Below are 27,508 nucleotides of genomic sequence, written 5' to 3'. Positions count from 1 at the left end.
AGTCTCAGCTATACATCCACTGCTTATTAGAAAAGTATTTTGTTTCCTAATTCACCAAAGAAAATGATCCTTCTTCCAAGAACTTATCAGAAAGAGAACTAGAAAACCTGTTCCAGAAACAGATGCAAGAGTCAGGCAGCTTCAGCTTGGGCCCCTTCTTAGTGACAGGTCCCTGGTTTGATCAAAGCAGTGTGGCAACAATGAAAGTAGTTTCCATCTGCTGAGCCAATAACACTGCTCCAGGTCTGGATCCTGGGGCTGTCACAACAACCGCTTCAATCGGTAAGTCTGCTGAAGAATCCATAGGACAGAGCCTTGGTAAGGCTCAACCTTGCTAGGTCACCCTCAGACTGACCCTCTTGAAGGTCATGGGTAAGTCATGGGCAGCTAGGAGAAGACTGGCTTCCGGGTAGTTAGTTAGGATGAGGGTCTTAAAGCCCATGTCCACAGTGACACACCTATTCCAATAAGGCCACACCTCCTAACTGTGCCACTTCCTGGGCCAAGCATATTCAAACCATCATAGACACATAGTGCTCTGGCTGATTCATGAAATGAATGCCACCCCTTCTTCTGCCCAATATGGTTCTGTCTTCTTGTTCTACAGTTACTCTTCACAAATACTAAGTCCACAATGGAGGCAGAGAGGTAGAAGGGACACCAATACAAGAGACGTGTATAGCAGGTGTTAACTCTATTATATTGCCATTGAAAATACATAACATACCCAGTGCTGCTAAGACTTTTTTCCTTCTGGGTTCCGAGCAAACATTTTGGAAAGGAAGTTGGTTAGTGAGGATGGAGCCAATCCAGGACATTTTTCTTATTATTTCCGTTACATAGAAAACCCTTTTCTCATTTTGTGGTCCTGGTAACGTTCCAGTTTAGAAACTACTCTAGGCTAGCAGTGACATCTCAAGACTCAAAGAACAGTGTGTGGAAGGCACCCAGCATAGTCCCTGGCATTCAGCTGTTAATTTATTTAACATAAGCACAAAGGAATACAATGTGCCTGGGAGTTGTCCTAGGCTCTAGGATTCAGTAATGAAAAGACAAGAGCCTGAGAAATGACTGAGCACAAGTGACACAGTGTCCAGCTAGACATACTCAGGCAAGTCAGGCATGGAGCTTGACAAGAGTGTTAAACAGTGTGCAGCGAAGGCCTCCCTGAGGACAGAGGCAGAGAAAATTGCACATGAGTTAATATTTTTAAGAAACATAAAAATATGCAACCCGAAAACAAACAAACAAACAATGACAGACACTGATTCAGAAAGGACACAGGACTAGGAGACAAAAACTTTCATTGGTACTATTGTTATAAGGGAATTTCTTACTTTCAAGATCCTGGGATGAAAAGCTAAGGGTTAAATGGGGAAGCCATAAAAGAAAACCCAAACCATAGGAATTGGGCTTGTGGACAAAATCATGAACATCCCCAATGAAAATTACACTGGATATGATGAATAACAGACTAGTCATGGAGGAAGAAAAGGTTAGTGTTGAAACTCTAGCAATTAGAAACTGTCCAGCATGAAACAAACACAAGAGAGGGCATAAAAGTTATCTTTTATTTCTCTGATGTAATTGTTGTCTCTGAGGCTTATTGCCTCAGTCTGCTAACCTAAGTCTAGTCCTGGAGGCTTCTAGCATCTGTACAATTTAATCTAGGCCCGATATTCAGCCTCTGAGACTTGCTGGTAAATAAATTCACCCCATGCTAGTTCATCCTGAGCTCTGGCTGAGTGATTCAACTCAGCTGTTCTGGCTCAAAACACTTCTCCAAGCTGACTGATTCAATTTGGCTTCTCTTGGCTTCTGACTGAATGGTTCTGCTTGGCCTCAAACTAACTTTGACAATAAATTTTAATCCTCTGGCTTCTTCTCATTCTCTGGCTCATTCTGTCTTTACTGGTGTCTAGCTTGTTCTCTCTTCAACCTGTCTCTATAAAATTCCCTGGTAAAACTGCCTCTCTTCCTTTCCCTCTTCTTCTGTACTGCTTTCTTGTAAGTAGTGTCTTTTTCCTCTCTCTTCTCATAAGAGTTGGGCATATCCTATCTGTCAAATCTTTCTCTGATTCATCACTTTGTCTGCTACTCAATTAGGCATCACTTTCAAACATGGTGCTTCCTTCTACAAACAAACTTTACCTTTATACTTTGGAATTATAGGTGTATACTAAGGGCATGTTGTATCAGCTTGATACACTTGGGAAGAAGGCCCCTCAGTTGAAGAAGAGCCTCCCTCAAACGGCCTTTGAGCATGTCTATGGAGGCATTTTCTAAATTGCTGACTAATAACAAGGGGGCAGTGTCACCTCTAGGTGCCTGGGATGTATAAGAAAGGAGCCTGAAGCAAGCTGGTGAGCAGCATTTCTCCACGGTCTTGGTCTTAAAGTCTTGCCTTGGCTTCCCTCAATGAAAGACTATAACCTGGAAGTCACATAAACGCTGTTCCCTCAAGTGCTTTTAGACACGGTGTTTATTCGAGGCAGAAGAGAGGCATGCCAGGACAGGGCACATTTGGGGAGAAAAAAAAAAAGCAGAAACAAAGATCAGGATGACTAAACATTTTCTCCACCACACGGAGTGCCAGAGTCTACAGAAAAGCTGAAGATGCCACCATCAAGTCCCATGTCAGTGTTGATAGAGGGTGATTGTTAGCCAATTCCATCCCTGCCAAATCTGCTAAATATGGGGAGAGGTAAATTTTCAGGCACAGAGGAGCACTTGAGTTTATCATGTATACTTTCAGAACTCTTCCGAAGATACAAATTAAAAAAAAAAAAAAAAAAAAAAAAAAAAAACAAAACAAAGAAAAGGTGGAGGGGGCACAAAGTTAGAAGGCCTGACTTAAAATGAGAATTTTGAAGCTTAGAAAGTATTTACATTCAAATAAGGAGTGAGAAGACTTTTAAGTAGCCCTTAGCAAAACAAAAAACAAACAAAAAACCCAAAAACCAAAACCAAAACCAAAACCAAAACAAAACAAAACAAAACAACAACAACAAAAATGGGGCAGGGGAAGACTAATACTAATTCAAACATAAGATCCTAGTGACAGTCCCAAAGGTTTTGCCACACTCTGTCAAGATACGGGGAGTGTGGACTTCAAATTAATGCAAGGTATGATAGCTCATGTTTATAGTCCAAGAAAACGGGAGGCTGAGCCAGAATTGAGGGCAGCGTAGGCTACGTACGTCATGAGCTTCAAATTAACCTGGGCTACAGAGTGAAACTGTCTTAAAATCCCCTACCCTCTTAAAAAAGCCTATATCCAATAGGCAGGCCCAGACAGAAAACAAACTTCATATAACATGATGCAGTAGCAACCTTTACTTGACATAGCTTGCGTTGAGCAGCACTAAGTCGACAATTGTGAAGCGATGCTTTTCATCTTGAGCAGGTTGCCTCAACAGACTGAGGGGCTTGCTGCACAATCTTGGTGAGGTACTTGATCCCCAGCACCCACGTAGACGTGGAAGGAGTGGGCTGACTCTACAAAGTAGTCCTCCACGCAACACGTGTGACCAAGGCCGTGAGTGCAGGTGTGCACACGGGCACAATAAATTAAAATTTAAAATGCTTTATCAAATTAAACTCATACTCATGGTGAAAGCAGAATGTGTTAAGCTCATCTTGCAAAGTGCCTGGTTGCCAGCAGAGACCTGAAAATTGAGACAGCAAGAGATGCAGGAGACATGAGTTCCTGAGAGCTCTGACGGTTGCACTCTTGAACCCTGGGGCCCTGGACATAGCTAATCTCCCTCCTGCACATATTCTGCTTTCAAATATCATAATAATGATGCCAATTAGGTCAAATGTCGAAATGTTTCTACAGAGACAGAAGGAAAGATGTTCTTGAGCTTATTGATATTTGTAGGACTGCTGGATTATGGATATGTTCACAACTTCAGGTTTTCAATCTTACACTCTAACAGTGGTTTTAGCGGCTGCCTGTTGACGGATTATTTGATTATGAAAATCTTCGTTTTTCTTCTTATGTTCAGCCACATCATTGGTATGACACAAAACCAATCATCAATCAATTCAGCGAGGGGAAAAAACGCAGTCAAACCCATCAGGTCACACACATTATTGTCTACATAGTTTTTCGTTAGCTTCAATATCTTATGACATTGGCTCGGATACTCAATTCAATATGAATGCTGCCCTGGCTGTACTTGCGTGAGATGTGCTAATAAACTGCATTTGTTAAACAATGCCATTCCAAAGAGAGCTGCTCTATGAGCCTCCCCATTCTCCCTTCCAATCTACTCTGAAGGAATGAAAATAAATACATTTTATCTTCATTACTTATTAGCTTGAGCAAATCTGCAAATAGCTGTGGTATAGTATCATCACTAATGAAGTAAGACTTACTTGACAATACTCATGTTAAAGAACACATGTGTTGGTCTTTGTGTTAGGAAATGTGTGGCAAGGGGTTATCTGTCGTGGCCCAGAGCCAAGGTGCAACCCTGAGAAACTAGGCCATGCAGCAGATCTGGTGTAAAGGGGCTTATTGGGGGAGGGGAGGAGTAGGACCTGGGCATGGGATAGAAACACACGAGTGGACATGTAGACAGGCAGACAGATGGGAGCAGAGCCATGAGAGCAGAGAAAAGGGAGACAGAGAGGAAGGCTGGGGGAGGGAGGGAGGGAGAGAGAGAGAACACAGAGACCAGAGAGAGAGCTGGAGTGGCAGGCAGGTCCTTTTATTTGCCACACACACTTGGTATACCTGACGGTGGTAGGTCACAACATAAGCAGCCAGAGAAATTGCCTGCACACTAACAATTGGCAAGATGCTTTGCAATAGAAGGAAAAATTATTGCTGATTATGAAGAGGCAGACAAAGTCCCTAGAAGGAAGCAGAAAACAGTTTCTCAAAATCATAATCCTCCTGCTTCAAGCCTTCCAACTGCTGAGGTGTTCATATGATGTCATACCAGACTTCAATTATTGCCTTCTAATACAACTATGGGTTTCCTAATTATTGACTCATTTTTATTTATTATTCATATCCACAGATAGTGACTGAGCTATGGCCAGACACTTTACACTGTAACAACAGAAGCAACAGCTAATACATGTCATAACAGATTGCTTTGGCTACTATTTCAGTATTTAATTTCTACAGTCATCACCATTGTGATGGTTTGTATATGCTTAGCCCAGGGAGTGGCACTGTTGGGAGGTGTGGCCTTGGAGTAGGTGTGGCCCTGTGGGTATGGGCTTTAATGCACTAGTCCTAACTGCCTGGAAGTTAGTACTCTGCTAGCAACCTTCAGATGAAGATGTAGAACTCTCAGATCCTCCTGTACCATGCCTGCCTAGATGCTGCCATGTTCCCACCTTGATGATACTGGACTAAACCTCTGAACCTGTAAGCCAGCCCCAATTAAATGTTGTCCTTATAAGAGTTGCCATGGTGACAAAATATGGTTTATCAACATTCTTTCCAAAAAAAAAAATGAATCCCAGGACTCAATGAAATACTAGTATTAGAATATTAATGGGTGGATGGTGTGCCCCAAATCCATTCTTCAGTTTAAAACTCAACATAAAACTTCCCAGAGCATCAGTGTAAAGAGTTTTAATGCCAGCCTCAGAGAGAAAATTGACTTTGTCCCAAGTATGCACAAATGACAGTACTGATATTATCCCACAGTTGAGATTTGTAGTTCAGGACAGTGGTTAAACTGTAGCTCTGTGTCAAACTGCCTGGGACGCAATCGTGGTTTTCACTGCTTTCTTCTCGTCTCTGCTAACACACTATAATTTGAAGCAATTTTAACCCTCATAGCCTCCAGGGTCCTCATGCACAACCCGGAGCTTACGATGTTGCTGGTCATCTAGGCTGGGTTTGAGGATTACGTGAGATTATCCATATAAATTACTTATCACACGGTCTTGCATTTCGTAACACTTCCCAACAATGTTGCCTACTTATGCTATTAACATAAAATGGCGGTTAAAATTCTTTCTTAGGGAGGTTACTGAAGAGAGAAAAAGGTGAGTCCACATAATAGTAATTCGGCTACTACATCTATTCTACCACCTGAGAAGCTGACCCTAAAGTATGCACATTGTGTGTGTGTGTGTGTGTGTGTGTGTGTGTGTGTGTGTGTGTCTACACCTCCATCAAGGCCCATTCAAAACCAAAATTCTTGGCCATTCCAATGACTCAAGTCACACTCCTGGATTTTAGCTGAGGATATAGTACCTGTAATAACCACAGGTTGTCTGTCTTACAATGCCCTGGGAGTCAAATAAAACCTCTGGATCTTCAACAGGTGACACTCAGGCCTGAGGTCAAGAAATGACCTGTTAAAATGTCACGATGATGCCACCAATTCCTTCAACAGCACCTGGTGACGAGGCAGGCTCAGTCTGTGAAATATGAGAGAGGGGCAGGTGAGTGAGGAGTTGGTAGCAGGTGCTGAAGTTTGGATCTTACCTGTCCTACAAAAGCCTGTACGTTAAGGGTTTAGGTTACAGCTTGGTGCTACTGGTGTGTGTGTGTGTGTGTGTGTGTGTGTGTGTGTGTGTACCAAGTGAAACATGATTGAGGCAGGTTACACAGTGTAACATGTTCCGCAGGCCAGTATAATAGTAAGACGATAAAAAGATGGTCAAAAGTGTACTGTGGGCTGGAGACATAGTGCAGAAATTTGAGCACTTGTTGCTCTTGTGGAGGACCTGGGTTAGGTTCTCAGAACCCACATGGTGGCTCAGAGCTACCTGTAACTCCAGTTCTGACACCCTCTCTGTACTTCATGAACACTGCCGGTCTGTGTGCAAAACACCCATACACACAAGGTAAAAATGAATCTGAAATGTGTGCTCTTCAGGAGAATTTAAAGCTATGTAAAGCACTGAAAGGCCTGTTGAAACAAGGCCTTTCGTTCAAAAGCAGCCATCCGCCTTCATCTCACTTGGAAGAAAGCTACATGATGGCTGGAATGAAGAGCAGCCCAGAACCGGCACACCTGGCATTCGCATCTGTCGTTCCTGCTGCACCTCTGAGTCTGCCTTGTCTCCTCGTAGTAACACATCTAATGTCTTAGGGCTAGCAGCGGAATAGACTAGACAAGTAAGACAAGATGCATAAAGCGCTGGTACCCACACAGGCGCACGCCTGACTCTCAATTCATTCTAGAATCCCTTGGAATACAAAGTCTAGGTGGAGTCGACAGTGGCTCACGGCTTTCATTTCTCTGCACATCCTAAAGTTGAACTCTATTTCTGAAAGGCAACCGTCTCACTTAAAACCATTCCAATTCCAAAGATCAAAACTTTAAAGGACTGGATGTAGGTAATGGACAAGAGTTATAAAAGAGGAGACAAGGCTAATTCTATGTTTAATTCTTACTCTCATGACGTTCTCCATTTTCGGTAGTAGATAAGCACATGAAGATACATTCCACAGTCAAGGTGTGAAATCCACTGCGAGGCTCCAGGGTTTCAGAATGGCTATTCTAACAGTGCAGAATCTTTTCAAGATGTATGTATGTATGTATATATATATAGGCTTTGGGTTTGATTAATATTGCTGTGTGGTGTTCTTTCTTTGTCCCTTTTAATAATAAAGTTTATTTTTAAATAAACTTTAATCTCTCTTAAGTTACACGTATGCACCTTAAGGTATGTGTGGACAGATAATGCTACCTCTAGCTGTGGAAAGCATAAGCGTATGTGGTTGAGGATTTCCGTTTTGTTCACAGCCCCTTTCTATGGGCACTGGATAGTGAGTGCCAAGCTCTCCCGTGTTCTCTCTGGGCTGAACTTACTGGCTTTCCTGCGTCCTGGGAAGGGAAGGCTGCTTGCAAACAGTGCCAAACGACTCTCCCAGTCTCAGGTGCTCGGGTCTGAAAGGTGGGCACAAAGCTGGTCTTGAGCAAGCTCTGTGCCCACCAACATGGACACCACATCTTAAAAGGCATGCATTGATGGCTTTAAGATGTCCTCTCCTAAGAAGAGCAGACGCTCTTGATGACGCTCTTGATGATGGTAGAATGATTAACTACCTTCAAAACTCACAGATGCTATCTTAGGAGAAAATAGTTTTCAAGTCACTCCACTTAGTAAATATCTCCAAATACTTTTTGAGAACTTAGCATGTGCTGGACCCCAGCCAAAGGATTTGCAGACTACTGTTAAAGTGGCAAAGCTAGGTATGGTGGCGTGTGTCTGTAACACTAACACCCACTCAGAATGGTTAAGGCAGGACAGTGTGGTTGTTTAAACAAGAATGGCTCCCATTGGTTCACACATTTGAAAGCTTGGTTCCCCATTGGTAGAACTGTTTAAAAAGAACTAAGAGGTAGGGCCTTTTAGGAGGAGGTGTGTCATCTTTGAGGCTTCTTTTGTTCTCTCCTGCTCCCTACCTTCCTATCATGCCTTCTGGGTGCTTGTGGATCGTATGTAAGCTCTCAGCTACTGCTCCTGCGCCATGCCTGCCTGCTTGTCTGCCTGCTGCCAAGCCCCCTGACATGATGGCAATGCTAACACTTTGAAACTGTAAGCAAGCCTCAAAGTCAGTACTTCCTTTCGTAAGTTACCTTGGTCACAGTGTCTCCTCACAGCAACAGCACACTAAGACAGACAGAAAGTTTAAAGCCGGTTTGAGCCTCTCCCAAAATAATAAATAAATACAATTTTAAAGAAGGACAGTGGGGGGAGGGGGGATTTCATGTGTTAGTACAGGAGACAGGAAAAAGACACTGGGGTTGCTAGGGGGCCCGTGGCAATTTCCAGCAGAATAGTCAGAGTGGGCAACACTGAAGATGAAGTCGCATCGTGGAATGCACAGAAACAATGCACCAGTGTGTGTTGGGTTTAAATGAACCCACTAAAAGCAAACCAAACCCTACACTGACTGTCCCAGAACTTAAGTACTAAATTTATTTATAAAAAAAAATAGTTAAACTTCTGCATTAAACCAATTATTACTTTTTCCGAGATCTACACGGCCAGCACCAGTGGCAAAGGGCCTGGGAGAGGAGTCGGGTTTCTAAGGAGCTGAGCTGAGCATGAATCACTGTCAGACCTCCTGTGGAATCAGCATTTCTAAACCCACGCACCAGGAGCTGCTAAAGAAAGAGAGGGAAAGGCCATCCCATGCGCTTCTTGTATTGATCCCCCTTACACCAAACAAAGAGATTCTCCTGGTTACATGATATATCATAATCACTTAATTTGTCTGACTGCTTTAAAAAAAGAACAATGGACATGGGAAAAGGTGTTGACTTGCAGAAATATAATCATGTTGAGGGCCCTTTTGCTCCTTGTACAGGGCTGCTTACTCTTAGTAACACGCTGTACGGGGTCTCCAGAGACGCTGAACATGCAAAGCTCTGATCCAGACATTCCCAGGAGCCCACAGAAAATCTAAAGCAGAGAACCATGGAGAACTCAGACACTGAGCAAGTGCTGCAGGCGGGGCGGGCAGGCGGGCCCTGCTCTGCAAGCCTCGACCCATAGTTCTGTCCCTATCCTACCTGCCCATACAGAGACAAGACAGTCTCGGGACTCCTAGCAAGCATTTCCTCATGAACCAGTGCATACAGGTTTAAGGAAACATTTGGACGCAGTCCTTTATTTTATTTAGACAAAAATGGCTCACATAATAAGGAACTACTGCCTCCAGCCAGGATTTGCTCTCTATATGAGTATCCAGTGTTGTGCTCCCCAGGATAGCTTTGCTCTGACTTAAATCACAGTGTCATCCCAAAAGGAACAACAACAACAACAACAAAAAGCATTTCCTACGAAGTAAGCTGCCTGGTTCTCAGAGACAGTCCATCCAATTTAAATACGGTGGGTGGTAGGAAATAAAAGTTTTATCTGTACTATTATGTGGCTTTCAGGAGACAAACCACAGGAGTACATTACTTGGAATCAATACACATGAAAAATTTAACAAGGGGCCGCAAGAATGGAAAAGTTTGCCTCGTAAGCACCGGGACACAAGTTCGATCCCCGGCACCCACATAAAACTGATGCCAAGGCTTATAATCCCAGTGCTTGGGAGGTGAAAACTGGAGGGTCCCTGGGACTCACTGACCAGCCAGCCTGGCCTGATTGATGAGTTCAAGGCCATTATGAGAGTCTGTCCCAATGAAGATAGATGGTAGTCCTGGGCATGACACCTGAGGTCACCCTCTGGTCTCCCCACATATATGCACACATGTGTATGTGCACTCCCACACAATACACGGGAACACACACACAGTAATAGAACACAAAGCACAAAGTGGTGATTATTTCTATAACATACAGTCATATACTGTGATGGTTTGTATATGCTCGGCCCAGGGAGTGGCACTATTAAGAGGTATGGGCCTGTTGGAGTAGGTATGTCACTGTGAACCTGGGCTTTAAGACCCTTATCCTAGCTACCTAGAAGTCAGTATTCTGCTAGCAGCCTTCAGATGAAGATGTAGAACTCTCAGCTCTGCCTGCACCATGCCTGCCTCACCTTGATGCTGCCATGCTCTCACCTTGATGATAATGGACCAAACCTCTGAACCTGTAAGCCAGACCCAAACATATGTTGTCTTTTATAAGACTTGCCTTGGTCATGGTGTCTGTTCACAGCAAGAAAACCCTAAAACATATACTGATGTATATTGTTTACTGTATATAGCACCAGGCTAAAACTGAAATATAATATCTCATTTTTATATTTATAAGAAAGTTGTGCCGGCTAGGCTTGTGTCAACTTGACGCACAATCTAGAATTATCTGAAAGAAGAAAACCTTAATGGAAAAGATGCCTCTATAAGATCCAGCTGCAGGACATTTACTTAGTGATTGATGGCGAAAGGCTCAGGCCCAGGCCATTGTGGGTGGTGCCATCCCTGGGCTGTGGTTCTGGGTTCTATAAGAAAGCAGGTTGAGCAAGCCATGATAGGCAAACCATTAAGTAAGCTCCTCCCCCTCCTCCTCCTCCTCCTCCTCCTCCTCCTCCTCCACCGCCCACTCCAATCTCTGCATCAGCTCCTGCCTCCAGGATCCTGCCCATTTCCGTTCCTGTCCTGACTCCCTTCAGTGATGAACAGTGCTATGGAAGTGTAAGCTGAATAAGCCCTTTTCTCCCCAACTTGCTTTTTGGTCACAGTATTTCGTTACATCAACAGAAACCCTATCTAAGAGACTGTTTTTTTAAAAAGTACATTTCAATGACAAAAACGACAAACAGTGCAATGTTTTAAGGAAGGAATAGTAACAGCATATTCAACATGAAATTATACTGTTAATTCTGTTAAACAAAACAAAACAACCTGGGCAGGTGAGAACATGCTGCAATCCCAGCAGTCAGGAGACTCAGAGACTACAGGCTCTAAGCTGGCCTGGGCTTCCCTTCACCCAACCAGAACAAGACGAAAGCAGGCTCCTGGAAGAGCGACTCTTAAGTCAGTAATAGTGTGTGCGTGATGGAACCTGCGCACAGGCTCAGTCACTCATCCTTTGTAAGAAAGAACTGGGGGTTGAGGGGTAGAGAATGTTTTTTAAAAACTGTGAGATTTTATCCTTTCTATGTTTTCCTTCTTTCTCCTCCTTTTCAAGTTTTTCTTGTGTTTTCTACAGAGTACATAACACACAGACATACCTTTTTGACTGAAAATGTTTAGTTTGGAAAAAAATTTTAAAGCCTACATAAATCATGAATGCCAAAACTACCTCCCTCTTTAACGCTTCTTGGGCTTCCTAGCTCTCCGCTTTCTGTCACCTGAAACACAGGATGGGTGACCAGGTACTGTTTTAACACCTTAATATTTTTCTTAAGTGTAACATCTCTCCATCGCTTTGTCAGATAGGTGGGTTCCAAGTCTGCTCTAAGGTGAAGGCTGCACTCATGTGCACATATTCTGTACCACAGTTTACACAGCGCACAGACAGTCAAATACCCATTCCACCATGACCAGGAATGCTTGCTTACCTCGAGGTCCCCTACCCTCACTCACCCCTTTCAGTTACAGCCTCTTCCAGCTTGGTCTTGGTCGGCCTCTCTTTTGCCCAGGAACAGATGTAGTTCTTCAGGCAGGCTACCTTTATCCTGGGCTCTCCCTGCCCTGCTCAACTCCCCCAGCCTGTGGGATTTCTGCTCTGAAACCACTTCAGTCTATCAAACTAAAGACCCAGGTTTATCTCGGCTTGACAGTGGTTTTCAGAAAGCCTCAACCGCATACACACTTTCTGTTCCGGTCTTATCCCATTGCATCTTTTTCTCACTTCTCTCTTCTTAACTTAAAAGGAAATGCTATAAGGCTAGTTCAAGATTACATGCTACCTGGCTTCTCTGGTTCTGGACATTTCAAAACCTCTTACCTTAGAGGGATACATAAAAGAAGTCGGGGCAAAGGCTGTAAGCAAACACTGGCCTTCCACTCCAGGCTAACAAGTCACTATTAGAAAGATTCAGCCCCTTTGGAAGGCAGTTCTTCTGAAGTTCCCATAACCCTGCACCTGCAAAGGGCTCGCTGAACTCCACACAGGTGAGCAGCAGAGCCAGGATCTGAGCCGGGAGGAAATCCAGTATGTGAAAGGCTGTTTGACCTTGTCTCTTGGCCTCCGACCCTCTACAGGTGACGATCCGGCAGTGATTTTGTTTGATTCAGTTACGATGATGACATCACTTTCCTAATACCTAAACAACTCGGAAGGGTTAATGTACTGTTACATCTCTCTGACAGGCTCCTGAAATACAAGGAAACTAAAGTGATTAATTTTCCTGGTCATAAAAAAACACTATATCCAACCCCACAGAAACAAATGTAACGACCTTCCTACCCTGCTCCTGCTCTGGTTTCTCTCTGGTTAAGAGATGACCCCTAAATGAGTTGTGTGCCCTTTTTTTGTTGTTGTTTGTTTCAATTCAAAGATATTTCCACTTCATTAACACAATTCTTTATTTTCTACTGCTTTGTTAGCACGGCAGAGAAATTTCAGGCTTTAAAAGATTCAAATGACTTCTCCCAAAATCAGAGCTGGGCTCTCTCTCCCCTCAGCGTGCCGATTTACATGAAATCTCCGAGAGTTTCTCAGCTTCCATAAACCACGGGTGCCGCTGCCCATCAGGACCACGTCTGCCTCTCCGAGCAAACAGTCCAAAACAGTTTTCCTGATCTGTTTCAACTTGAAGTGTTGTCAATATATGGATTGTCTTGCTTTCTAATTCAGTGAAAAATCTAGTTTTCCATTAGTCTCTGCCTTTCTAATTTTCGATACAGCCTTACTAAATGTAATTATTAAAGGCAGATTCAAGAAAGCAATTACTGGGCTACTGGTTTGTATCTCTGAAGTCTTAATAAGTGGCAAAAAGTTGTAATTGCACTGAGTATAACATAAATTTTTTTCTATAGATCAGACATAGTCAGCCTTGAGTTTGGACCTGGAGGCATGCTCTTACCACAGCACACTCTTAACCTCGGCGGGGCTCTGTCCCCAGGCAGTGCTGGTGACACAAAGTCAGAGACTCCACACCAGGAAGGCCATGCTCTGTTCTGTCTTGAAGACTTGAGCTTTGGTAAACACCTAGTTTTTCTCAAATGCCTTTCCTTCTCATTTGTACATATGTCAGGAAATTAAATTAGGCATTTAGCATGAACTCCACTGACTCTTAAGCTCTATGAACTATTTATTAAATTTCTAATAAATACAGCACCAACCTCTGAACTAGCCACAGGCCGAGTAATTCTAATCTACAAGTTTAGGAGACTTACAACTTAGTAAACGAAAAAGGAACATAATTAACTATAAAGCAATATACTCTCCCAATAATATAAATCAATTTTTTTAAAAGCCTGAGGATGAATTCTTCCTGTGAGTGGTGCACACTAGTTCCTTTTCTGTTGCTGTGATAAAACACCACAACCAAGGCAACATATAGAAGGGGAGACAGGACAGCGGGCGGGCGTGAGAGCTTAAACAGGAAGCTGAGAAATCACAGCTCAGCGACAATCATGCAGCACTGAGAGGGAACTGGAAGTGGAAAGAGGCTATATAACCCTAACCCTAAAGCCTGCCTCTAGTGATTGGGTCCCTTCAGGAAGACCACACCTCCTAACCCTCCCCCAAACAGCCCCAAGTGGGAACAGTCTCCCAATGCCTGAGCCTATGGGAGCCACTCCCATTCAGACTACCAGAAAAGGACATCTTTAAGACCATGTCTGCTTGTAGAGTGAACTGTGTTAATCTCCTCCTCCCATCCACGTGCGGAATCTCCAACCCTACGAGGCTATATTGTGAGAGGTCCTTTATTTAAAGGAGAGGTAACTGCTTACAGTTGAATAAGGTAAAAAGGGCAGGACCCTAATCCAACATGACTGCAGACCTCACAAGTGAAAGAATCACTGTGACAGCCCCCACACTACCGGGTTGAGGCAAGAGTAGTTTGAGTTTGACACACACACACACACACACACACACACACACACACAAAGCCATTCACAACAACCTTGAGTTCGAGGCCAGAATGAACCACACAGCAAGGCTGTCCACCTCAACCTTGAGGAGGAAGAGGTAGAGAGTTTCTTCAGAGTACAAGGACCTTTCCTGTCCATAAAAAAATAACCTTTACTGCTTGCTCTCAATGATGCTTCTGGGTTTATTTGCAACATTCCAAATAGAACCTGCTGGAAGACAAGATGGTTCAATGAGTAAATAGCACTTGCCATGAATTCTAATGTCCTGAGTTCAATCCCTAGGACCCATGTAAAGAAGTGACTCTATAAAGTTGTCCTCTGACTTCTATACATGTGCCATAGCATGTGCCTACCAACACATGCAAATAAACAAACACACATAACAGACACATACATACATACATACATTCATACATACATACATACGGATGGATGGATGGATGGATGGATGGATGGATGGATGGATGAACAGACAGACGGATGGACGGATGGACAGATGAATGGACAGACGGATGGATGGATGAATGGATGGATGGGTGGATGAATGGATGGACGGACGGATGGATGGATGGATACAATAATAATAATGTAAAGTAGCATCAATTCTATCTTAGAATAATTTTCTGAATACATGAGGATTGTGGCTTTGTGATTTCCAGATTGTTGCTAATTAAATCTAGAAGAATCCTCACGGCAACACCTAAGCACCCATGAGGGGCAAATCGCTACTATCAAGACTGGCACACATACCCACAAGTCTGAAACCACACCTCCTCTTTATTCAAATTATCTGAGAACCAGATATGAATCCAGGAGGAGAAAGAGGAACAGGAGAAGCAGGCAAACAGCACATTTACCCCTTTAATTCTATGAGGTTAAAAGCCTGCATAGTGGGCTGGGCATTGTGGGGCACAGCTTTAATGCCAGCACTTGAGGAAGCAGGAACAGGCAGAGCTCTGTAAGTTTGAGGCCAATGGGGTCTACAAAGTGAATCCAGGCCTGCCAGGGCTCTGTTACACACAGAACACCTGTCTCGAAAAACCACCACCACCACCAACAACAACAAAACAACAACAGAAAGCCTGCAAATTGAGTTCTCAGCAAATCACACCGTGATGGTTTATTGTGCTTAGTGGCGGAAGCCATATTCTAAGGAGGTCACTGCTGAACGAGGCAGAAGCCCATGAGGATCAGAATTCTTCTGCTCCTTGTGGCATCTTAGGAGCCAGAGAGTCATTTCAGTAGAAGCCTTCTCTTTCACAGAAAATGAGGCTAGCGAGTGAAGTTGTATAGATCTCAATAACAGAATTAAGGCTGGCTGACAAATGTTCTGTACTGTATAGAACTGAGGGGGTGTGGGGAAAAAAAACCATGGCAGAACATGCCATGCAAGCAGGGAAGCCTACATCCCAACTCATGTACCAGACGAGGCTGACCAACCAGCTCTCAGACACACCACAGGCTATAGTGGACAGGTGAAGGCGCCTCTTTGTTTAAAGTGAGCCGGTGAGAGCAGAGGTGCCAGTGAGCCCAGCAATAATGCACATAGCATTTGAGGGCATAAGACTATGACATAGCCCAGCAGTAGGACCTAGCACATGCGATGCCCTACGTGCAGTTCCCAGTCCTGCACAGGGTGCACGGGAGCCTGTACATCTGTACACTGATGAGAGTGTCTGCAAGGTATGTGTAAGAACAGAGAAAAACACTTTCACCAACAACATCCAAATCCAAGGTCTCCATGAAACTGCTGGCTGTTTGCTAACCCCTGTTGTACCAGTTACTTATTACATAGCTTTCTTCTGCTCTGTTGCTTGCTTGCTCCCTCACAGAAGGCTGTCTGCCCCTCACACCCAGCCGGCCCGCAGCCCAGGAGGGGGTGACTCTAATTTTGAACTCTTCTCACTAGTCTTATATCGTTGACCCTGAAATGAACAAGGAAAGAACTTCAAAAGCAACAGTGAAGAGCAAAGACTAGACATTGTGGGGTCGTGCAAACAGAAGCAGCCCTGGGAGATTAACTTTGGTGGGGAGGCCTCAGCACAATGGGAACAACGCAAAAAAGTAACTGAGCCACGTGGGTGGCCGTGCCAAAGTAACTTTCTCCCACTAGACTGTTGCAAGTAACTTTCTCCTTCACAAAGGGAATTTGACCTCTGCTGATCTTTCCCCAACCTTCTCCCTTACAGCTCCTACCCCTAATAGTGAATAGTGGCTTACTGTTTTGAGAATAAACCATCTTTCTGCCTCGATCCTGTAAGCTCCTGGCCTCAGTGAAACACATGCTCTTGAATGAATTACCCAACCACACACTTTATGGGAAAGAACCAATGAGATACAGTCGCACAGTTTCTGGGCTGGGAAGGCTCTCCAAACACAAGAACCTGAGTTCACTAGAACCACATAGCTATCATGATGCTTGCACACACTTGTGCGGTGGGGTTTGGAAGAAGGAAGATTGAGAGAGGGCTATTTACCTAGCCTCCCTGTCAAGCTCCAGGCCAGTGACAAAGCATGTCTCAAAAAAAAGAAAAAAAAAAAAAAAAGGTAGCTATCATCCCTGAGGAGCAACACCCACGAGGTTGTTCATATGTATAACACACACACACACTCACACACACACCTTTAAAATGCTGTCACACTGGAGTCATTCCTTCAGCATATAGTTAGCAAGTGCTTTTGTTGGCCAAGACCTCTGCATAGTGAGCAGTTAAGAGACCTGTCCTAGCATCCAAAGACCACAAGGAAGACATGTTGATTAACCTACTATATCCATAGAATGGTTGCAGTGGGAGATGGGAAGAAAGGTACCTAGTGCCTAGATGGCACCTTAAGGGGAAAACAAGTAATGAAGGACCATCCATATCCACACCACACTGCAAGCCAGGTACGGCCTCCGAGGATTTACGAGCTTAAGTGCCTAGGCCTGCCATTTACTTTATTTTTAAAATATATTTATTTACTTATATATTGAGACACGGTCTTATTATGTAGCCCAGGCTGATCTTGAACTCACAAACCTCCAGCATCACCGCCCTTCCCCCCAAATGCTGAAAGTACAAGAGTGTGTCACCATGACTAGCTGGGTTCAACATTTAAACGTTTTCAACACTGTTACAGAGACTCTGAACTTATCTTTGGAGTCTAAGAATTTGGACTCAAATTCCACCTTCTTGTTTATGAGCTACAAGACCTTCAATATTATTTAAGGTCTATAAGCATCAGCCTTTTATATGTTAAGGAGAAATGGTAACACTTTCTCTGTAAAGATATGAATATATATATATGTATATACACATATATACATATACACATATGCATACACACATACATATTTATATATGTATATACACATATACATAAACATGCATACACACATACATACATATATGTGTGTGTATATATATGTGTATATGGGTGTGTGTGTATATATGTGTGTGTGTGTGTGTGTGTATGCAAAAAGTTTCATTTGATCAGGAGCTGGAGCGATGCCTCAACGGTTATGAGAACCTCAGTCTTGCAGAAGAGCAGGTTTTGGTTTCCAGAGCCCAGGGTGGGGCTCTTCACAACAATCTGTAACTCTAGCTTCTGGCGATCTGATCCATCTTCTAGACTCCAAGGTGGACTCCACAGTCATGCATCTCTCTACCTCCACCCACCCACTCAACACACGGCATACACTGACACACATAAATAGAAATTAGGAATCTTAAAAATAAGATACCACTTAGCATGTGTGTATGTGTGCGCCCATGCATACATTCAGACACACGTGTGGGAGGACAGGACAACTTAGAGGAGATTAAGTTCTCTGCTTTCACCACGTGCATCCCGGGAACTCAGGCTGTCAGGCTTGGCAGCAGGTCTGTTTATCTCCTGAGCCTCTTGCAGGCCCTGAATGGTTTTGTTGTTTGTTTATTTGTTTTTTAATACCCATGCATTTATTCACATAACATACAAACTTATTTTCTCAAAGGAAAAAAAAAAGTATTTTTTTTTCACTCTGTGACTTAAAGATGGACACAGCCAGCTTACCCTGTCCCTATATCTAAAACAATTCCCTGGGGCAGGGTGCCTAGAATACACACCACTCTGAGGCACATGGCTGTGCACAGTTCTAAAGCTCCTTAATCTATTCTGTACTCCCAATGGGGAGACAGTTACTAAAATGACAGAAACCGTCCACAATTTCCATGACACCAGATACTCTGGGTAATTTTCAGCAACAATGTCACCACAATTCACACTTATAGTTACACATCCACCTTTGTGCTCCTCCCAAGGTCCCACATCAGGTGGCCAGGTTTGTTCTGTCTAGGCAAGACAGTGATAAACAGCCACTCGGCAACCAGGACAATCCCCAAGCTGCAAGGGGCAGCACTGAGCCAACCCTGTGGTAATTTGCTCCCCCTGCTTCCTACCCTGTGTAGCCTGTCGTGCAGGCCATCAGCCTCGGAGGTCTAAGGCTAGGGCATATGGTTGTTTCTAATTGTCTCCAAAACAAGAATGAGAATCTAGAAAAGAGACTCGAGGGTCTTAAAGAACAGGCACCAGCACCAAGGCACAACCTTAGACCAAATGGAGGTGTCCTGTCAAACAAGAATGGCTTCTTCCTGGTGCTTCCTGGTGAGTCCTATGGCTCCTGCTGAGCATCTTGAGTGGCTCACCAGCTCTGGGAGACAAGATGACACTGGACTCTCTAGGAAAGTCCAGCTTACAGAAGATGGCTAAGTTCTTGTGATCACTACACCACTCTCCCTTGCTTGTTTCATGGGGCCAGTATTGTGAAGGTAACTGTCAATATGTTTTGCCCTAACCTAATTGACAACTTTAGACATATCTTGGGTATGACCATCACCAGTCAAACGAAATATCCTTGGCTCCTTGAGGTTGATCAAATTCCCGTTGTTCCTGGCCTTTTCCTCCATGCAGTGCATAAGTGCAGTACTACTTCTAGGGACTTTGCCAACATGTCACAACCCTCTTGGTTGACAAAAATCATGGTAGATGGATCAAAACCAAGATTGCCAGGAGCTTTTCAACCTCATTTCTGACTCTGACATAAGACTTCTTGTTCCACATGTTCATAGGGCTTGCCTACAATGAATCACTGAAGGCAGCTCCTGGCTAGATGCCCCATTGCTAGGAGCCATGAACATGACTGTTTGGTGATACTTGTTAAAGTTGGCCAACATCTTCAGGTTCTCAGCCTCTGGGTTGCTGACAGGTATGCATGCCAGGATCTTCAGAACCTCTGTCAATCATCTGTCAATCATCCTGTGTGCCTCATCCCAAACCCCTCAGGTATAGCAACACTAGGTAGTGTTCTTCTGTACATCCATCAATCAGACGTCTTGGGGTTCATGTCTTGTGTAACCTAAGCTTTGGATGCCACCAACTGCAGCCACATAGAACAAACCTAGCAGCTTTCCATACTTGATGGTTTCCTCCTCAGTGTGCTGAGATAAGTCATAGGTAGGAGCTAGAATGATAAGGGCCCTCCCTATTCTGACCCTTGCAGTTCTGGAAGTGTGGTGATTCAGACAAGTAACAGAATAAGGGAGACTGCTGTCTTGCTGCGGCTAGTCTCAGCCATACTGATGGTGTCATGGCTCCGTAGCACACTGGGAACTAACTGGGAACTTACATAGGTATTGGCTTCTTGTAGCTACCCTTAGCAATGGCCTCCAGGAGATGCAAAGACTCTTTCTGTGATCACATGGGACTGGGAATTTTGCTACCTTTGGTGGTAACACTATAGTCCTCAAGGAAGATTCACCAGTCCATCTGTCTTTCATCCTATCTAACTTCTGGGACCAACGGTGGCTGTCCCAGTGCTGCCTGGCTTGCTTCTCATGAAATCTGTGGAGTTCTTCCTCTTCCTGCTCCTTCTCTTCCAGAGTTTGCCTCTTCCATCAAGTCTTCACAGAGACACGGCTGCTCTTGATTCTGCTGCTTTATGTCGATGGCCACAATGAATCATGAGTTCTAACAAATGTATCCACGCCTGTCATTTGTTTTTGTTTTTTAAGATTTGTTTTTATTATTTTTAAGTGAGAGAAAGGGGAGAGAGAGAGAGAGAGAGAGAGAGAGAGAGAGAGAGAGAGAGAGAGAGAGAGAGAATATGAGAATATGTGTACTTGCATAAGGCATATGCAGAGGTTGTGGGGGCCAGAGGCTAGAGCTACAGGTAGTTGTGAACCCTTAGACACTGGCGCTGGAAACTGCTCCCTGGTCCTCTGGAAGAGCAGTAGCCAGCAGCCTGGTGCTTTTTTTCTTTTTCTTTTTTGTAATTTTTAATTGGTTTGTTTGATTTACAGGCAGTTGTATTCAAGGGAGATATCTTCAGAAACATCCTCCTCAATGGCAAACTTATGGGCTGTTCAGATGTCACCCAGATAACAACATCGTACAGTTCCTTGCTTCTCTCCTCCTTCTCTTTCCACCCTTCGCCTCCATTCCTCCTCACCTTCATCTCCACTGATCTCTTGCTCCCTTTATCTCTGAATTCCCCACATCTTCTAGCATCTTCCTAAATCCTTTCCTTCTCTCCTCTCTTTGAGCATCACCTGTCCAGCTCCCATCTCCTGCTACTGTGTGTGGAGCATCACCTGGAGCATCACCTCCTGCTGCTGTGTGTGTGGAGCATCGCCTCCTGCTGCTGTGTGTGGAGCATCACCTCTTGCTGCTGTGTGTGGAACATCACCTCCTGCTGCTGTGTGTGGAGCATCACCTCCTGCTGCTGTGTGTGGAGCATCACCTCCTGCTGCTGTGTGTGGAGCATCACCTCCTGCTGCTGTGTGTGTGGAGCATCACCTCCTGCTGCTGTGTGTGGAACATCACCTCCTGCTGCTGTGTGTGTGGAGCATCACCTCCTGCTGCTGTGTGTGTGGAGCATCACCTCCTGCTGCTGTGTGTGGAACATCACCTCCTGCTGCTGTGTGTGTGGAGCATCACCTCCTGCTGCTGTGTGTTTGGAGCATCGCCTCCTGCTGCTGTGTGTGTGGAGCATCGCCTCCTGCTGCTGTGTGTGTGGAGCATCACCTCCTGCTGCTGTGTGTGGAACATTACCTCCTGCTGCTGTGCGTGGAGCATCACCTCCTGCTGCTGTGTGTGTGGAGCATCACCTCCTGCTGCTGTGTGTGGAACATCATCTCCTGCTGCTGTGCGTGGAGCATCACCTCCTGCTGCTGTGTGTGGAGCATCACCTCCTGCTGCTGTGTGTGGAGCATCACCTCCTGCTGCTGTGTGTGTGGAACATTACCTCCTGCTGCTGTGTGTGGAGCATCACCTCCTGCTGCTGTGTGTGTGGAGCATCACCTCCTGCTGCTGTGTGTGGAGCATCACCTCCTGCTGCTGTGTGTGTGGAGCATCACCTCTTGCTGCTGTGTGTGGATCATCACCTCCTGCTGCTGTGTGTGGAGCATCACCTCCTGCTGCTGTGTGTGGAGCATCACCTCCTGCTGCTGTGTGTGGAGCATCACCTCCTGCTGCTGTGTGTGTGGAGCATCACCTCTTGCTGCTGTGTGTGGAGCATCACCTCCTGTTGCTCTGTGTGGAGCATCACCTCCTGTTGCTCTGTGTGTGGATCATCACCTCCTGCTGCTGTGTGTGGAGCATCACCTCTTGCTGCTGTGTGTGGATCATCACCTCCTGCTGCTGTGTGTGGATCATCACCTCCTGCTGCTGTGTGTGGAGCATCACCTCTTGCTGCTGTGTGTGGAGCATCACCTCCTGCTACTGTGTGTGGAGCATCACCTCCTGCTGCTGTGTGTGTGGAGCATCACCTCTTGCTGCTGTGTGTGGAGCATCACCTCCTGTTGCTCTATGTGGAGCATCACCTCCTGTTGCTCTGTGTGTGGATCATCACCTCCTGCTGCTGTGTGTGTGGAGCATCACCTCCTGCTGCTGTGTGTGGAGCATCACCTCCTGTTGCTCTGTGTGTGGATCATCACCTCCTGCTGCTGTGTGTGTGGAGCATCACCTCCTGCTGCTGTGTGTGGAGCATCACCTCCTGTTGCTCTGTGTGTGGATCATCACCTCCTGCTGCTGTGGCTTTAGAGCTTAGGCCTCTTGCTCTGCTTTCCAGAGGAGTGTGGGCTAAGCTTTATCTTCCTTCTCAGTCTTTTCTTGGCCAGAATTCCAGGAGGAAAGGCTGGAGCTTAGGTTTCTTACCTCCATGTCATCCTCTTCCTTCTTAAGAGGCTCCATTTAAACTAGTTTCCTTGGCCAGGAGATAATCTTGTAATCATTTAAATTTGAGGTCCTAATCCTGCCTGGGTCCATACTGTCCCTTACTCTCACTCTTTGTGTCATTGTTCATTTTCTTTCTACAGACTTGGAGGAGGGAGGACAGCAAGAGTGGCTGCCTCCTTCATGGCTCTCCCTGGACTGATGCCTCTTCCCATCTTTAGATGGAGGACACTCCCGGTCCCCGTCTTGATTTGTTCTGCCCAGAGTCTGTGATAGTTTCCTGTGCTCCTTGGAAGGTGATGTATCTGGATTCTTTTTCAGACAATTTCCCTGCTACCGCCCTGCACCCAACCCCGCCCCCCATCTCAATGTAGCCTCAATTCCCCATTTTTTGTGTTCCCAGATCCCCTGACGATCTCCAGTACCCGTTCATTTGTTTGTTGTTTGTTTGAGACAGAGAGTCTCGTGTAACCCACGTTGGCCTCAGATTTATTATGTAGCCGAAGGTGACATTGGATTTCTTACCCTTCTGCCTTTCTCTCCTGAGTTCTGGGATCCCACGCATAAGACACCATACCTGGGTTTATGTGGTGCTTGGGTGTTCCCAGCCTGGCCTTCCTGCATGCTAGGACACACTTTGGCCCCAGTCCCCAAGGCTCTTGTAGCACTAGGGATATAACTAGAGTCCTCTTCGAGCGTGTGTCCTTTGGTGATACCACATTTCTTTGCAAGCCCTTTCAAAGTTAACATTTTGAAATGCAGGACATGGACAGAAAAGCAATTGTCCCTCACACCCCACTCTCCACTGACCAGGTCCCAATCTTCACTCCCCACCGTCCTCACTGGTCACCCACCCTTCTAGTGTGCTTTGTGCATATCTGAACAGTCAGTCTTCCGTCAGCCATGAGCCTGCTCATCCTCTGCAACCCTGGGCAATTTCCTGTGTTATTGCATGAACACCATTAGAGTAAATGTTTTTTGGGGGGAAGAGGGGAAGGGTTACAACTTTCTGTGACTGACAAATACTTCTAATCATAATTTGAGCAATGAATGGTAGAGAAGATGCCAGAAATATATTTTCATCCGCCTTAATTTTCCTTTTGCCAAAACCTCATTATTTTTTGGAATGTTTTATATAAATCACATAATCACCGTGCTACAACTTAAAAGAACATTTTTTTTCTTAAATTATTTGGAAACATCTGCTCTGTCTTTTACATGAAACAGGATCATCCTTGTGTTGATGCTGGAAAAATGTCCGCTGCTGCAGTATCCCATCAGTCACCCCAAGGAGATGTCAGCTGTCACCCGTGTCTGTGGCGGCGATTTCCCTCCTCTGTCTCTGCCCACTCTGGGTGAGCTGTCAAGTTTCTAGTTTCTGACGTGCATTTACATCACTCCATGACATCTGACAGCAGTGAAAGGCCACAGAAAACTGCTTATTGATCAGAGCAAAACTAGTTGACGGGACAGATGAGGATGTATCACAGAGATGCGGCCACATTCGGGTGATGACATTTGCTCCCCGCACACAGAAGCCTAATGGAATACAACTTCATTATATCATGCCACTTGCGCTTACAGCGCCGAGCTGGGCTCCTGACTGTTTTGTCTATGTGGTGATGAGGGCAATCTCCTTGTGCTGGTTTCAATGTCTCACCACCCCGGTTTGTCCGCGAACACTTGCAAACTACCTCTGACTCTGTCCTGACAAATATACTGAGAGACACTGAAGTCTCAATCTCACTAAGATCTAATTGCACTGTTCCTTAAAAAAAAAAAGAAGAAGAAGAAGAAATAGAATTACCATTTAGTGAGCTATAACTGCTCAGGTGAAAACTTTGATACCACTGTGCAAGGAAGTTTAAATGTTTCAAGGTTCCTCTCTACCCTACCCGCCCCCATCCCTGCTTTGTAGCAATGTCAGAAAAAATGAACAAACACTGATGAGTTGGGTACAGTTGGAATCTCCTTATAAATAGAACTTAATTGCTTCTCAAGCACCAAGACACCGAGTCTAGGGCCCTGAGCCTACAAACTGTTCCCTCTGGCTTTAAAGATAATAGCACCAAATACTTCCCATATCCTATGCCAATGCGGCTACACAGCTATGAAGTTAGGAATCAGTTTGTTTTCTGGAACAGGTACAGTTAAATCAAACAGCAGACTGCCCGAGGGGAAGAAGGACCGTGCCAGTGAGACCTACTTGCTGGTGTTCCGGCTCCGTGTGAAGGAACAGGATGGCTCTCTCGAGAGCCATCCTGCTTTTACCTCACTCCCAAATTGCTCCCCAAACCACCTTCATAACTTGGCCACATCCGCATCTTACCTGGACCTAAGACTTCCCTTTGAATATATATTTTTTGCTCCAATATGATCTAAAGACAACTTGAAGTTCCAACCAGAAAAAGAAAGCCAACATCACTGGCTATAAATAGAAGGTAAGGGTAAGAAAGGAGGGCCATTTTTTAGAGTATGCTTCATACTGAAGGTCTGGGCTGGAGCTAACTCTCCTCCTTATGAGAGAGTACCAATGTCACAGAAAGCTTGGGGAGACATCTTTTTAGGTGGGTGGGAAGAAAAGGCATAAAATTAGAAGCAAAGAGAGTAACTGTCTCCCTGTGGTGTTACACAATGTCTAGACAGCACCTGAATCATTTTCTGAGCACTGTGGCCTGCAGGCAACCCTGGGAGCTCCGGTCCTGCAGATGGGACCCTGCCATCCTGCTCACTTACCCTGCCACTCTACGGTCACTGAAGCCTGTGCCGCTCCTTCCTCTTGTCTGTAAAGAATAAATCAGCAGTATGTGAACCGAACCGCAGGGAGCTGATCCAAGAAAAAGATGGCATTAGGGTGTGAGGTGCTGGGCATGGTATGCGGCATAAGAAAATGCTGCATAAATGTAAGCCGTTATTATCAATTTCTTCCTGTTTGCTTATATAGACCTCATTTTACAAAAACCAGAACAAAACAGGACACAGGCAGAAGAAATCTGGACTCACTCCAGAAGCCTCCTTGTTAGTAAAGATCACATTTTGTTCCTTTGCTTCAATCAAAGATCACCCTTATGTATAACAACTTGTTCAAGCACTTCCTGAACTATGTACAGACCCACCCCTCAGCTGTAGAGACTCATCCCTCGGCTATATAGACCCACCCCTTGGCTGTACAGACCCACCCCTCAGCTGTACAGACCCACCCCTTAGTTGTATAGACCCACCCCTCAGCTGTATAGACCCAGTCCTTAGCCATAGGGCCGACCCCCTAACCCCAAAAAGAAAAAGTTAAGTTACTTCTGGTACCTTCATTCTCGGGACCAGGCAAAAAAGCATCAAGCAAGAAGTGGGGCTGGCTGAATGACACAGTCTCCCCTTCTAAAGGCCCTGCCAGCATGGGCAGGATTGTGGGGGACATTTTAGTAGGTCTGAGTAAGGGATACTTGATGTGACCTCTGTCCTTTTGCTTATGGCACCAGCATAGATAACAAAAACAACAAAAGATGCAAAAAAGTATTTAGTGTGCTTTCTTCAATCATATTAATTTTCACATATCTGACCATTTCATGGGATTTGCTTTAGTCTCTGTACTGTGAGATAACTAGAATAAAGTCTTCCCTTTCAATTACCCAGACCCGAATGTATGTGTTAGCACCTTTGCAATTCGGTGCTTCCAAATGCTTGGGCTCTGTGCTCTTGGTCTTCTAGCAAGAAACAACAATTGACCGGAGTCAGACTCAGGCTGCCATCCTCTCACTCTCTACATTGGCACTGAGTAACAAGCGTTACAGACACTCCTTGTGAAGTAGGCGACAAAAGGGTGGCCTGACAGAACCCAGGCTGGAACACATGAAGGGAGACAGGATGAGAGTGAGCGGCACCATGGCTGTCCTCAGACCATTTAGCTTCACTGCTCTCACAACGATCAAGGCCTCATGGCATTTGGGGTGAGTTATAAGATCACCCTAAGACTGCAGAGGAACACTTCACACGCACGGTCTCCACTCTCACGAGAGCTCTTGGTGTTTACTGCAAGAGTCTATGTTTTGTTTTTCAAGTGTGTGCGTGTGTGAGTGTGCGTGTGTGTGTTTGTGTGTGTGCGCGAGCGCGCACATGCGCATACATGAATTTATAGGTACCACAAGTGTACAAATGCCCACAGAGGCCACTGGGCATTGGATCCTCTGGAACTGGAGTTACAGGCAGTTGCGAGCTGGCTGATGTGAGTACTGGGAACTGAACCCAGCCTCGGGTTAACAGATGTATACATGTATGTTCTGATATACACATTTTTGCCCAACCCTTGGTTGTTACTCTAATTTTATCTCCCATGCCTAATCCCAGCACTTGGGAGGCAGAGGCAGGCGGATTTCTGAGCTCGAGGCCAGCCTGGTCTACAGAGTGAGTTCCAGGACAGCCAAAGCTATACAGAGAAACCCTGTCTCGAAACAAACAAACAAACAAACAAACAAACTTACAAGATAGTAGATACTGAACTGCAGTTGAATGATTGAGTCAGGCAGGATTCATTTGATCATAATTTACCTGAGAGACCGGAGTTCCTTCAATGGGGATGGCAAAGATTTGTTGGGTGAAAGTAACGTACCTTTGAGTTTTTAAGTAATATCTCTACATACATAAAGAATGGCCTTAGAGTGACCTTACAGACAGGCATGGCAGCAGAGCACACATATGAAGAGACCCTTAATCCTGTACTAATAACTCAGGCAAAGCTCCAGTCACGTGGTCAAGACCTGATACTCTTCATGACAGCTTTGGGGTATAGTTACCAGCAGTATCTGTATTTCCTAGCTCCTAAGTGAATGGCAGGGCCAGGTGACCCTAATCAATACAGTAAAGACCCAGAGTCACACAACCTTCTA

At 45.0% G+C, this 27,508-nt stretch overlaps 1 protein-coding gene, 1 long non-coding RNA gene and 1 pseudogene across 5 annotated transcripts in view; all 3 read right to left on the bottom strand.

Moving 5' to 3' along the window:
- The window catches only part of Snx24 (sorting nexing 24), a 146,990-nt gene that overhangs the window by 64,769 nt on the left and 54,713 nt on the right, over nucleotides 1-27,508 (bottom strand). The gene's annotated exons all lie outside the window — the stretch shown is intronic.
- Nucleotides 12,934-25,771, bottom strand: LOC115488927. Its single transcript, XR_003952641.1, has 2 exons — nucleotides 22,476-25,771; nucleotides 12,934-22,390 (listed from the first exon to the last, which is right to left on the bottom strand). It is a non-coding gene; the product is annotated as an uncharacterized LOC115488927 (long non-coding RNA).
- On the bottom strand, nucleotides 19,034-20,414 carry Gm18887 (predicted gene, 18887; annotated as a pseudogene).

This window comes from Mus musculus, chromosome 18 (genome assembly GCF_000001635.26).
Source record: "Mus musculus strain C57BL/6J chromosome 18, GRCm38.p6 C57BL/6J".
In the NCBI taxonomy this organism is placed as follows: domain Eukaryota; kingdom Metazoa; phylum Chordata; class Mammalia; order Rodentia; family Muridae; genus Mus; species Mus musculus.
The sequence above is the reverse complement of the archived record's forward strand: the minus strand, read 5'-3'. Positions and strand labels throughout refer to the sequence as shown.